Genomic DNA, 12,161 nt, shown 5'->3' with positions numbered 1-12,161 from the left:
TACCTGATCACATTAACAGGTAAAAATGGTTTTGCACTTTGTAAAACTAAATGACAATTACAAGAAATACATTTGATCCTGAAATTAAATTAAAAGTTTAATTTTAAATTTTTGGCCTGAGGTTCATCAGATTTTTTTAAAAGGTTATTTTCCATTTTTCTTCTTGTGGTTCATTGTTATATCAAGGATTGTCAGAGGAATCCTCTAGAGTCATATACAACAGGATGCTTGATATAATGAGGCTGCACACTTATTTTGATAGTTTTTAAAAAGCAGAATTAAAAAGCAAATTTTTTCTAATGGTTTAAATTGATATTTCATTTCATATTTGTATTATAAAGCTATTTTTCATTTGACCAAAACAAATTCATGGGTAACATTTATTTGTTAGATTTTTTTTTTCAAGAATCTCAATTTTGTGGCTGTGACACAATTTAAAAAACTAGAATGAAACTTTTCATTATAGTGGTTAATAATTAGAGAATCAGAACTTTGAGATATGGAAATTATCTAGTCAAAACTATATCATATTTCAGAGGGGGACACTGATGCTTAAGGTCTCATGGCTAGTATCAGAGCCTGGCCTAGAATCCTCGGCTTCTAATGCACAGTTCAATACTTACCTCAGTATGTCCATACTATTTCTTATACATAAGTGTGAACTGATGATTTGACATTTATTCCTGTTCATGTTTATGAATGTAATTCAGAATTATTATATATGAACATACAAATATTATCTCATTAGATCTTCACAGTTTTGGGACATTGGTTCTATTGTCATCTCTACTTCATAGATGAAGAAATTGAGGTAGACAGAAATTAAATGATTTGCCTCAGGTCACAATAGCTAATAAGTATTTAAAGAGAAATTTGAACTTAGTTCTTCCCGACTCTAAATCCAGCAGTTTGTTCAGTGTGAAATCACCTAGCAGCATTGTATATACATACTATATTTCACACTATATAACTGTGGATTATAGAATTAAGAGAGGGCAGAAGGGAAGGAGTAAGATAGATAAATGAAGGTAGGAATAAGTATATGAGAATATGTATGTATACATATATATATAGTACAGTGTGTGTACATAGTATGTATTTGTGCATATATGTGAAGGGGGGAGAGAAAGAGAGGCAAGAGATACAGTGATGGAGAGAGACAGACACAGAGAAAGACACATAGACAAAGAGAGACAGAAAAAAAGAGACAAAGGCAGAGAGACAGAGACAGTCAGATATATACTCTCTCTCTCTCTCTCTCTCTCTCTCTCACACACACACACACACACACAGAAATGTACATTGAAGTTAAGTGACTTGCCCAAAATTTCACAGAAAATAAAGGTCATGTTATCCAACTATGTTACAACCATGTAGAATATTTATTTATAAAGCATGTTATATAATTACACAGAAATAATAGCTTAGATTTAGAACTGGAAAGATCAGCTAGTTGGCACAGTACATATGAATGAAGTCAGAAAGACCTGAGTTCAAATGAAACCTCAGACATTTACTAGTTGTATGATCCTGCTAAAAGCACTTAACACTGTTTTCCTCAGTTTCCTCATCTGTGAAATGAGCTGAAGAAGGAAATGGCAAGTCACTCCAGTATCTCTGCCAAGAAAACCAAAGGGTTCATGAAAGCTTGGACATGACCAAAAAAGATTGTCAACAAAAAAAGTTGCAAAGAATGCTAGGGCCCAGTTAAGCTAGTACCCTCATTTTTTCAGATGAGAAAATTGAAACAGAAATTAAATATTATTTAGTGGAAATCACACTGCATTTGAAACCAGAGAACCTAGATTTGAATCCTGGCTCTTTCATTTACTATCTGTATGACTTTAGATAAGTACTTTGCTGAGATCTAGTGATAATGGCCTCCTTGTTGTTTTTCTAATTAGATTCACTATTTTCTTCCAGTCTCAGGTAAAGTCCTACATTCTACAGAAAACTTTTCCCAATCCCCCTTAATTCTAGTGCCTTTCTTTATTGATTATGTCCAATTTATCCTGTATACAACTTGTTCGTAGATAGTTGTTGCATACTATCTCTACCATTATAAGGTGAGCTTCTTGAGAAGCAAGGACTGTCTTTTACCTTTTTTTTTTTTTTTTTTTTTTTTTTTTTTATCTCTAGTTTTTAGCATAGAGCCTAACTCATAGCAGTGGAACTTAAATGTTTATCAACTGACTAACTAAACTTCATCTGTTTTCTTTTACCTGTTAACTAAGAGGTCTGGATTTGCTACTCTCTGAGGTCCCTTCCTCTCTAAATCTATGATACTATGTTTCTAAGTAACTTATCCCAAGTCAGTTACTAAGTTGCAGAATAGTGAAAATCTTTTAAGATATGCAGAGATTATATATTTACTTGGTTTACAGTCTTAGTTTCTCTTACACAATTTTGAATTCAATTTTCCTTTTTAAGTTAGATTTGCAGAATTTTCTTTTTTTCTTTTTTTAATAAGGATTGCTTTCTCAGAGGGCAGGGATAGAAGTTTTTTTTCAAAATAAAATTGCTATTAAATATAAAAACTATCAATTTTTTTTAAGTTGTTGGAAGCTTTGAAAAGCCTTGCTGAAATCCCAGGTCTGGATCAAGATAAAGTCAATATCCCTTCTATTAACTATTGCAAGATGATCCAGAACAACCTTAAGGCACCAGGAGCTGACACTGGGCAGATATCAATGGGCAGTCTGCAGGAATCTGTTTTTGCAAACTAAAGCTCAAAATGTCAAATGTTTAGTTAGTTCCAAGTCCCTTAGCTTATAGACAGTTTGTATTGATGGATTGACTGTACATACCACTTCCTGTCAGTAAGAATAATGTGAGGTGAGGAAATGGATTAGAAAGCAGGAGATTTAGCTTTGCCACTAACTAGCCATATTGCCTTGGGCAAGTTAGATTAATCTCCTTGCACCTCTATTTTCCTCTGTGTGAAATGAGGGACCCTGACTAGATCTCTTCCATGTAAAATTCTCTTATATAAATCAAACCTGCTTTTCTGAAGGTATAAGTAATCAATAGTTCCCAGTATATCATGGGATCTACTTTCTTGCTAAATGTCTCATTTACACGCTTTCTGTTTCCTTTCAGATTGATGCACCATACTGGAAAGGATTATGGAAGGCAGTGGGCACTCCTGATGTTATGAAGGCCAAAGGATCAGGACCCACAGCAAAGTAATTCTTTCCCATCTTATTTATGACTTGTGAACTGTGAACGGCTCCTGATGTCAGTGATAATAGAAAAGGATGACCTGAAAAGATATAGTTCTTATCATAATCAAATAAATATAATATCCACAGTAAATAGATTTTTATATATTATTTTGATAGGTGTATATATGTCTACTTTTTTAAAAAATTCAGATTTGTACTTTTATATGTGTAGGGAATTTCAAGTGTAGAAACTTCTTTCAAGGGTAATAGTTAAGCAACTCATCCTTAATTTTAAAGTCTTAAAGAATTGCCTAGAGCATTAAAAGTTGCCCATGGTCAAACAAACAATTATGTATCAGGTCATGATCAAGACTATGATCAAATCTTGAATTCAAGTCTTATAAAGCCATCTTTCCCCTTATTCACAGTGGCACTGATTTAATAATGTCATTGACATCAATCTAGGTCTCTAACTACTCACCTAATTACTCTGCTAAATTGTTTTTGTGTAGGCTGTTTAATTTAGATTCTTTTTAAGAAAATATGAGTAATGATAGAACCATAGATTATTTTTTAAATAAGTTTTATAGCTCTCTTTGTTTCCTATATCATCATAGCAATAGAAAACAAACCAACCAAAAAACTTAATTTGCTCCATCTTGTAGAGACTGAAAGTGTACAGGTCATCATAGACCTGTTTCATTCTGATGACACAGGAAATTTGACCTGCTTTTTTTCTGATCTAGATTGCAATTTAGGTAAACTAGAGATCTGCCAGGGGATTGGAAGAATGGGTTAATTGATGTTGACTATAATGTGGACATCCTATGGGATTAGCCTACTGATATTCACAATTACAAAGCTCAAGAGATTCATTTGCCTCAGCATCCTGAACTTTTATCATCAGCTGAACTTTTGGTAATATATCACCGTGCCAAGATAAAACTATAGACTCTTAAGTTCCATGAAGGAAAACCCTGCTTATATTGTTTCCTTTGAATTCCTCATAGAGGCCAGTGATGTTCCCTACAAGTCTTTGTTCTTTGAAAATCATTTACTGAGACATTTACTGGGTTACTATCTAGAAGCCTGGCCTTGGGATCAAGAATATTTGGGGTTAAGTCCTACCTGTAACCCATACCAGCAGAATAACCATGATCAAATCACTTCATTTTTTGGTATTCTGGTCAACTCTAAAACTATGAAATGCCAGTTTTCGTCAATAGAAACAGTTCCTATAACATAGATTTCATACTCATAAAACCATGGGTTTAGAACCCACTCCATCCCCAAAGTTGTTAACTGTTGAATATCACAATTAGAAAGAGATAGTGGCATACAACTTACTTGTTTTACAAATAAGGAAAGAGGAATTTGAAATTCTCTCATCCTTTTCAAATGTCATGTGTCTTTTTTTTCTTTTCATAATAATTATATTTCAAAAAATCTTTGGTTTTAGTATTAGTGATACTTCCATAATAGTATAGAACACAACCCATTTGTACCTTCTCACTTTGGTAGGTGTTCTTCTATAGGTCCTCCAGAGAGAAGCTGCCCAGGTTTCTAATCCCTTCCCTCCAGGTTATGAATCTTAATATTCTACCTGCCCTTTTCATATGCCTTATTCTTAACACATGGCTTACTTTTTCTAATCAACCATTTGCTTAATGATAATCTTTTTACTTCATGAGCATAAATCATAACTGCTGCAGTCTACTAATGTCCAACAGAAATTGTAGTGTTCTAAGATGCACAATAAAGCATGGCTGGGAGAAGTTTTTGTTTTTGTTTTTAATAGCAACTCTTGTTCTTAAGCTCCTTATTCAACCCCCTGTTCTTGTAAAAGTAATGGAAATACTGGGATTTAGGTTACAACAACAGGAGGTGGTCAAAGTCAGAATGAGGAAGAAAGATACAGTTCAGTGGCTGTTGAGAGTGGTGCTTAAGGTCCATGTAATGAAGACAAAGCTTTTTATTGGGGCTGACTACTGATTACTTTCTCCCTATAATGTGATGGGTTAACTGCAATCAGATAAATGAATTCATTTTGGAGGAATGAATAAAAAGCATTTTTAAACACTTCATTTATACCAGGCACTGTTTTAAAAGTTTTATAACTGGAGATACAAATACAAGCAAACAAAATAGTTCTTTCTTCTAAGGAACTTGCATTCTAATAGGAAAAGACAACACAAAGAAAAGTTAGCATGGCAAAATAGTTTGGATACGGTCTAGAAGTTGGTTCTGGGCAAAATAAAATGAAATTTCACCTATCAGAGGCTAGGGTTCCAGGGAAGAGTCCAGGTTTCTGTGGAATGGCATAAGGAGCATGGCCAGATTGCAATTGGCAAAGTTGTAAATCAGAGATCTACATAGAGATCAGTAACCACTTAGCTAAGACAGGGAAGTAACTACCTTGTTGTTGTTGTTCAGCCATGACCCCACTTGGGGTTTTCCTAACAAAAGTACTGAGAATGATTTGCCATTTTCTTTTCCAACTCATTTTACAGATGAAGAAACTGAGGCAAACAGGAATAAATGACTTGTCCAAAATCAAACAGCTCTTCAGAGATGGACTGAACATTGTCTAGGACTCCTCCAGATCAATTATGTTTGAAGGTGGGGGTGAGAAGACTTACAATGTGAGCTCATAGATTTTTATGAAGTTATTTTATACTTCTAAAAAAAAGATCATGCATTGTATCCTTTGGCTATTAGGTTTGGTCATTTTCTTATTGATTTATTTATTTAGGGATTAGACCTGTGATTTTAATGATACTGAGAACTCCCAGAAAAGAAAACTTGTGAGATTTTATGCTGAATAAACTTCTTGATTCTATGCTGAGTAAAAACACTACATGCAACTTTCTGGCAACTTACTTCTTCAGGGAACCAACTCCATTATGCCAAAATTTGTGAAATTTGTAGCCCATCACAACTTTGTTCCAATTTCCTTTTTTAACTATTATATAATACTCTTCTTCACAAACTCTTTGATTCAACAAAACTGTCCTTTCCATGCTATTTTTTTTTTTTTACATATGAAATCATCTCCTATCTCCATGGTGACTTTGTATAGGTTGTCCCCTTGATTGAATCATACTCCCTCACTTTTTTTTTTCTTTTGACATCTCTAGGATGTTTCAGATCTTAGTTCAAATTCTGCCTGCTTCAAAAGGGCAAATATCTCCTTTAAAATATTACCTCATACACACACACACACACACACACACACACACACACACACACACAAATTTTAAGTTTATGCATTGTCTCTTTAATAGAATATAGAATCTTTTAGGCCTGGAACTGTTTTATTTATGTCTTTGTTTTTGTGCCTAATACAAAGAAGGTATTTCATAAATGCTTGTTGATTGATTTTTGAACTACAGAAAATTCAAAAAGAGGTGAGATTAGTTAGTAGATGGGGGCTCAGGGCTAAATTCTAATTGGTAGTTACACAAATCTACATATTGCTAGATATTCCTTGGTATCACTATAGGATAAGAGGCAGAGTTCAGGTCTCTGTTTTTCTTGTAACCAGAGAAAATATGCTACTTATTTAGCACTTCCTTCCCAGGTTGGCTGGTACAAACTATCAGGGTGATTGTGAAAGTTCCTAGTAGAAATGTACCAGCCACTTGGTGGTAAAACAGCAATGTGCTTTTGAAAATTCCCTCTAGAGTAGGTGAAACTCTCCAGAAAACAAAAAGGATCACTCATGCAAAGAAGAATGAAGACCAGATTTTTCTCTTAACCATCATGGAATTTTGTTCTGCAAAATTTTCTTCTTTTCCTGACTTTCTCCTTTTCATCTATCTTTCCCTTTAGTAAAAAAAAAAAAGATCATGGCTGGCTCACCAATATTAGTCTGATGCCCCTCTCAGTAGTGATTTCATTTCAAAACTGATCCTTGGGAGGAAGTAATGATTAAAATAAACTAAATTCTAAGCTAGAATTTTAGGGGTTAATACTTTAGGAGTTTTGGAGAGTGGGTATGGATATGAGAGTGAAGGAAGCCTTTCTGTTGTACTCCAAATGATTCCAATGGACCACTATAATGAATCATTAGATTGGTCCTGACTTCTAAGTGATAATTTCTTCTTCTCTGCAGTTCTATTTGTGATATGGGGATGTTGAATTTGAAGGGAGGCAGAGTAGCCCAATTATGTTCTTTTCTGCCAGATACCCCAGAGGAAAATGCAGTCACTCCTAATGACTTGGAGAATGCATTTTTCCAGCCCTGGGATTATTTCAAGTAGCTGAGTTAGTAACAACTACAATTTATAAAGCAAAGGTCTTCCTAAATTAGATACTTGTAATTTATAATTAAGCTTAATTGTAGTTGTTGATTAGGATTGCCTGTAGTAATTTCATGTGCTGTACTATAGAAGACCATGGGCCCTGGAGGTTTACTTCTCTCTCTTGTTGCTTTTTCATATCTTCAAATAGCTCAGTGCGATAAAGACAGGTTGAGACTAATAGCATAGCAGTGAGTCCCAGTTTGACAGTGACAGTGGAATTTCTAAGGAAAAGAGGGAAAGAAGAGGAGAAAATTAGTTTTTTTTTTAAACTTTCTTATTCCAGGAGGTGCAGCTGATGCTACTTTTTTCCCCTACAGACAAGAAAACATTTTATCAGCAATTACTGTTTTAGTAGAGTATTGTGTATGAAATAGAATAGAAACTCATTTTAATTTGCTAAGAGATCAAGACTATGGAATGAGTTGTAAACTTAAGTCATAGCATCATAATGCTTTTTGTTCTCTGAGCCTATGCTCTGGGAATCTGGAAATGGCTTTTTAGTACGGCGCTGTTGTATAGCAATGTCGTAGTGGTAGTAGAAATAAAAACACATTTGTAGAATGTTTTGAAATAATAAAGTTCTATTCTCACAATCCTGTAGATGGACAGTAAAAGTATTATTATACCCATTTTACCAAAAGAGTAACCAACTTCACTATTCTAATGCTACCTGATACAGAAAAATAATAAAATAAAATTTAAAAACCCAGCCTGCAGCCAATCTTTTTATTTTTATTTTTTTCATTTTCATCTGTGATCACATTGCTATATGGAATTTGTGGTGAGAAAATTCCCTTTATCAATGCATTAAACTTCTTCCATTTATAGTGTTAGAGTATTTCCTGAGCCCCTGAGGAGGTCCAATTTGAATTTCCTCCAATGTACAATTCCTGAAAATAGTTAAAACATTAAGAATGTTTATAACTGATCATACACATAGCCCTATACTCTAGTAGTTTTTTTGTTTTTTTTTTTTTTTTACTTCCTCATTTGTATAGTTGTAATTGTGGATATTGTTCTTTTTATTCTGTTATGTTCATGTGGAATTACATCATCTATCTTCTTATATTTTGTTAAATTTTCTCTAATTTTGCTTATGTCTGTTGAATAGCACTGTTCTAACTGTGTAATAAGCCTAGAAAGATAAGTTGGAGTCCAATAGTGAAAGATTTTAAATATCAAAGAGGAGAAATATGTATTTAATTTTAGAGATAATAAGAAGTCACTAAAGCTTCATGAGCCGACATAGCTCTTTAGCTATACCGCATTGTCAGCTATGTGGAAGATGGATTGGAAAACACAAGCCAGAGGCTAGGAAACTAATATGGAGTCTGCTTCAATAATCCAGAACATAGGTGAGGGGTGCTTATTTATATCAGTAGACATGTAATTGGAGAGATGGATATTAATATGAAAGGTTTTGTGGACAAAGAATGCCAAATACTCAGCAGCTATTTGAAAATGGGAGAATGGTCATTGTGAGTTTAGGTTACCAGAAGAATATATTTCCCTTAATAGAAATAGGAAAACAGAGAGGGAGTGGAAGGTTTAGTAGAAAACATTGAGCTCACTTTTGGACATGTTGAGTTTGAAATGCATATGGGACATCCTGGTGGAGCAGGTACTTAGATGAGATTTCTGGATAGGAGAACTATTAATGCTGAATATGTACATATTGAAGTCATCTGTATAAACACAATAGCTGAAGCTATAGTGGCCAAGAAAAACAGATAGTGGATGAGGAAAGACAGGGAGAAGGAGAAAGAGACAGAGACAAAAATAGGGAGAGAGGAAAGGGGAAAGGAAGAGAAAGAGGGAAAAAGACCATGCTTTGAAATATACCCACATATAACAAGAATAAAGGTGATGCTATTGCAAAGAATATTGAAGACAGGTTAAAATGAGATAAGAGATAAAGCATGATAGAGATGTAGCCCCCAAACCCAGGCTATCTGTGAATTTGTCTAGGCATTTTAGAAAACAATTTGAAATTATACAAGAAATGCTTGGATGTTAAAAAATAAAATCAACTTTTGCCATCTTTAGTTTTCATAGTATAATGCTATTCCCTCATATTGTTTTTCCTCAACTCCAGATGAGCCCACAATTAGATAAAACTGATAGTGACAATGCCTGATTATATAGTCAACATTTTATATCTGTGATCCATCGCTACCCACCCATCACCCCACTGAAAAGGAAGTAGTTATTTCCATATTTCTTTTCCTGGGTCAGAATTGGTTATTATAATTGTTCAATGTTCAGATTCATTTTACTATTTTGTTTTAGTTTATGTTCTTTGTGTGTGTGTGAGGCAATTAGTCACACAGCTCGAAAATATTAAATTTCTGAGGTCAAATTTGAACTTGTGCCCTCCTGACTCCAGGGCCACTATTCTATCCACGATGCCATCTAGCTGCCCCTTTGTGTTCTTTATTTGTGTATACTTTTTCCTTTTATGTTTCCTATACTCCGAGATTTCATATCCATCTTTCCATTTTTTTCAGATTCCTCATTAATTTCTTTTATTACTTATCTTCTAGATCGTCTATTGTTTATATTCCATAATTTGTTTATCCAATTTTCAACCAATATACATGTATTTGGTTTCCATTGTTTTACTACAACAAAAATGCTAATTAATTTTAATTTTAATTTTAATTTTAATTTTATCTTTTTGGCATTCTTGGAGTATATAACCAGCAGTAGTGAAAGAATATGGAAAATTTAGTGAATTTTTTTGTGTAATTCAACACTTTTTTATAGTTAAAACAATTTATAACTCTACCAATAATATATTATGGTGGCAGCTAGTTAATGTAGTAGATAGAGCACCAGCTCTAAAATCAAGAGAACCTGGCTTCAGACACTTAACACTTCCTGGTTGTGTGATCCTGGGCAAGTCACTTAGCCCAAATTGCCTCAGGGGGAAAAAAAATGTTCCTTTAACATGAACAATTCTATCTTTTGTCATATTTGCCTTAGAGAGGCATTATTACATAATGATTAGAAAGTTGAGCTCCCCACAAGGAAGAATTAAATTCAAATCCTGCCCTTGATACCAATTGATTATGAGACCCCAGGCAATCACTTAATCTTAGTGCATAAATTTCTAAGACTATAAACTGCAGAAAAGATATTAATGTGCCTTAATAGAGTGTCCTCACTTGCAAATTCCAAATACCATAAAAAAAGTAGCTAGATGGTATAGTAGACTGAGCACCAGTCAGGAGTGAGGAAAACATAGATTTAAATCTGACTTAGATATTTATTAGCTATGTGATCCTGGCCAAGTCACTTAATTCTGTTTGCCTCAGTTTCCTGAGCTGGAAAAGAAAATGTTAAACTGCTCCAGGAGTTTTGCCATGAAAAAGAGGTCACAAAGAGCTAGACATGACTGAATGAGAACAAAGAAATCACCATTTCTGCCATTGGAAGGGAAGGGGTTGCAGTAAAATGAAATCTCAGATTTGTTTTACTTTTGTCTTTTTCTCATTGGAAACTCAAAACAGTCTTTCTTACAGGTAATAATAATTTGTAATTCTTTTGATAACTGTTAGTCTCCTCAAACTACTCTTTTTTGGGGGTGAAATTCTTTTTTGAGTTATCATGATAGTTTTACTCATTTAACTTAGTAAGTGAACAAAAAAAAAATAAAGTGTACTTTTGCATGGGTTTTGTTGAGCCTGGGGATTGTGCCATTTGCCCAGAAGCTAGTATGAATCACACTTTTGAAATGCTTCAGTTTTACTAATGATGTAAGCATTGCATTATAACTGGATAACTCAGCACAAATCTTTTCAAGACAAAAGTTATCTGCAAATTACAACATAATCTCTTCATAAAAGCCCTTTCTGGACATTACATAGTGGCTAGAGAATAAATACTTGAATGAATAAATGAAACAATGAACTGACAACATTTATGGCAAACTCCTGACACTCTAAAACTGACTGCTTTAGGGGAAATGACAGTTAATCCAAAGAACATGAAGTAAGTTTAAAATTTCCCAGTTATCAAATAGTATATTTAGGGATTTCCCAGACTTAATAATGAAATCTCTTTTATCTATACAGAATAATGGGACCAAACAAATGTCTTTGTAGATTCAGAAATTACTAGATTACTGAAAATTTAGGGATTTCAGGTCATAAGTTCCCTGAGAAACTTTGAAAAGTAGTATCAAATCATGTTTCTAAGACTACCCTAAGGATTTGGGTGCACTTTCAAAGGAGGAAGGAAATTTACATTAGCAAGATAAATTCAGAGAAAATGAAGCTGCTTATACAAATTATCTTCCTCTTTTTTGGTGAATCAAATTGAAATCTCAAAGTTTATACCTTGTGATATAGACCAAACCAAGAAATGTAGATGAGACACAGAGAAAGCAAGGGTTATTCCTATTTCAACAGCACTAAGAATGATAAGTACTGAACATATTAATAAGGTTTGATGGTTAAAAACAGCAACAGCAGTAGCAGCAAAGCTTGGCGAAAAAAAAGAAAGAAAGAAAGAAAAAGAAAATATATTGTTCCTGAAATATTGTTTTCATACTAAGAAATCCAGAGTAAAATTGCTCCTATAAAAATGGAAACTGAATTAAGATCAAGACATATTTTTATATATAATTTGTCTGTTTATGATTAAAAATAAATGCATGTAAAGAATTGGAAAACGAGTAGATGCCCATCAA

The sequence above is a fragment of the Antechinus flavipes genome, chromosome 4, assembly GCF_016432865.1.
Source record: "Antechinus flavipes isolate AdamAnt ecotype Samford, QLD, Australia chromosome 4, AdamAnt_v2, whole genome shotgun sequence".
NCBI classification, from domain to species: domain Eukaryota; kingdom Metazoa; phylum Chordata; class Mammalia; order Dasyuromorphia; family Dasyuridae; genus Antechinus; species Antechinus flavipes.
The sequence above is the reverse complement of the archived record's forward strand: the minus strand, read 5'-3'. Positions refer to the sequence as shown.